Raw genomic sequence first — 2,603 nt, 5'->3', positions numbered from 1 at the left:
ATCCCCCCCCCAAAAAAAAAAAATCTATGGACTGCATCCTCAAACTTCTTTTCTAAACTGTTTTTGGGGGCACTTATAACACATCACCTCAAAAAGTCTACACTGAAAATGGTGGCTGACCCTCAGATTAGCCTTCAGAGCTGTTAAATCCATGATGCAGCTAAACCCGATGCCATTAACAGGACCAGCTTGAATTCTGTGTCCTGGATCCACAGGAAATACAGTGCAAGAAAGAAGAGAGTAAGAGAGAACATTTTTAAGCATTAGGGGCCTCCAGACTCCAGCCCTGGAGAATTCAAATCAGGAGGTCTGGAGTGGTGTCTGGGCAAATGTAGGTAATTCTGACCTGCAGCCGGGGCTGGGAACCACTGCTCTAGAAGCTGTGGATTTTCTGACCACTCGTTACACAGCAGCAGGAACAGCAGGGCTAGTAGACAGCAGTTTGTTAGGCGTCCATCCAGTTAAGTTATTAACAACCCATTCATTTTGGGCCCCTAGTTAGAATTATTACATATTAAAGATGAAGTGATAATTATGATGAGGGCCTCCTAGAGATCTAGAGAGGCCTGGGCCATGTCCACAATTTAAGGCTCTTGATGAAAATGAAGAAATGAAGAAATTCTAAAACAAGATATAAAAAATTATGGTTTAATTCTTTTCATTGCAATATAATATGATATCTTGCAATGTCAATATTTTGCTATTGACAGGATAGTCACAGGATTTATAAAATATAATTCATAATGTAATAATAAATTATGTGTCATATAGTGGCAATGTGACACAAGTTTAGAGTTATATGATGACTTTCCTTTTAATCTTTATTACTATATCTCAGTGATTATACATAGAACCCCTTTTGGAGACAACATCGAAAGTATAAAATCAAGGCAATTTATGAATGTGAAGTTTAGGCCAAAGGTCTTTCAGACTTTCCTTTATAATAGGTCCTTATATGTATAGTCACTCAAAAAATAAAAGTAAGTTAAAGTAATAACACATATCCATCTGAGGATTTTGCCCATGTTTTTGTAAGTTTCATGAGCCTATAAGTGTTCTAGCACATAGTTAAGCTCTCAAAATTGCTTGTTTGTTGAATTAAGCTGAAGAAAAGTATTTTGTTCTCTTGAAGAAATGTCATTATTTTCATAATACTTTGATGCGAATTTGGCATGAAATTATCTCTTGTAATATACAATCTGGTAGGTACCTTACTCTGCAGAGGACTTTCAGGATATCGACATTGCATGATATCTCAACTATTATTGTCATAAACTCATAGAATTGCACAGGAAAAATAAGACATAGTGAACACTGAACTCCAGCCATTTTCTTTTCTCCAAATTGGCCTACAAACTTTGTTAATGTACACATACATCCTTAACCACTCGTGTTTAAATGTCACTCTGTGGTCTTTTTTCCACTTAACGTTCCTGCAGATACACGCTTCTCTATGTTGACATAGTCCTCACCTCTTGTCATTTTTAATAGCTATGTAATAATCCTATTGCTTGCTTAGTCATTTCCCTATTAGACACTTGGACTGCTTCCAGTTTTTTTCACTGTTATAACTAGAGTTGCCAGGAACATCTGTGTAAATTTCCCCTCTTTGGGTTATTTCTTTGGGGAAATATTCACAAATGGGAAAAATACCGGGTGAAGGAGAATGAACATTTTCATGGTTTTTGTTCCATGATGCTATATTGCTTTCGAGAAGAAACACTTTATAATGCCATTAGCTTTATATAAGAATCTCAGCTTCAGGCTGTGAGACTGCTCAAAGTTTTATTATTAATGGTTAATTTGTTTGGTTTATTTCAGTTCCACAAATGTGTAGTGAATACCTACTGTGTGCCAGATGTTATCCTATATTCTGAGGGTAAAAAGCTGAATAAAATATCATCCCTGCCCTCCAGGAGATGACAATCCATTGGAGAGAGAGAGAGATACAGAACAAATCATTTCAAGTCAATATGGAAAGTGCCACAGGTATGTGCACCAAAGAAGCACAGGGAAAGTGCTGGGGAAGACTTTCTAGAAGCACTGATACTGAGCTGAAACTTGAGAGTTGCACAGCAATTATTTGGACAAAAATTTGGAGGCAGAGGAAGGCAAGCTAAGGGAACAGCATGGACAAAGGCACGGTGGAGTGTCCAGGATGCTTCAGACAGTTGAGTATTGCTGAGTACAGAGTGGGAAGCTGGGAATGTCCAGGGAAGAGGCTGAAGGGGTATCTAGGAGGCAAGTCACGATCGTTCTCAAATGCCATGTAGGGGAGAGGGAGCCACTGAAGGCTTTTAATCTGTGACCTTACAGGGTTAGAGTTGACATCGCTGACAATTGTATGAAGGATGGATTTTTTTTTTATATTTTTATTGGGGAATGGGGGGGATGGGAACAGCGCTGGGGAATTGGGGGAAGGGGAACAGACAAGTTGCTGTTGTTTTGGTCTTCAGTCTAGTTGTGGAGGACGTTGCTTCACTGGCCCAAGTTGGCACCATCATTGTGCTCTTCCCGGGCAAGGCAGATCAGTCGCCGGCTTCTGGACGGCCGCTCACTGCGGCTGCTGGCCACTCACGCTGGCTGCTGGCTACACACGGTAG

The 2,603-nt window shown here is 39.9% G+C and overlaps 1 long non-coding RNA gene across 2 annotated transcripts in view; it reads right to left on the bottom strand.

The window, feature by feature from the left end:
• Positions 1–18: 18 nt before the first annotated feature.
• The window catches only part of LOC109383148 (uncharacterized), a 38,245-nt gene continuing 35,660 nt past the window's right edge, over positions 19–2,603 (bottom strand). For both annotated transcript variants that reach the window (XR_002124084.1, XR_002124087.1), the window contains exon 4: positions 19–621. This is a non-coding gene — a long non-coding RNA (uncharacterized LOC109383148). The remainder of the gene's footprint in view (positions 622–2,603) is intronic.

The sequence above is a fragment of the Hipposideros armiger genome, unplaced genomic scaffold (genome assembly GCF_001890085.2).
Source record: "Hipposideros armiger isolate ML-2016 unplaced genomic scaffold, ASM189008v1 scaffold_76, whole genome shotgun sequence".
Lineage (NCBI taxonomy): Eukaryota > Metazoa > Chordata > Mammalia > Chiroptera > Hipposideridae > Hipposideros > Hipposideros armiger.
Note: the sequence above shows the minus strand (reverse complement) of the source record. Positions and strands in the feature narration are given on the sequence as shown.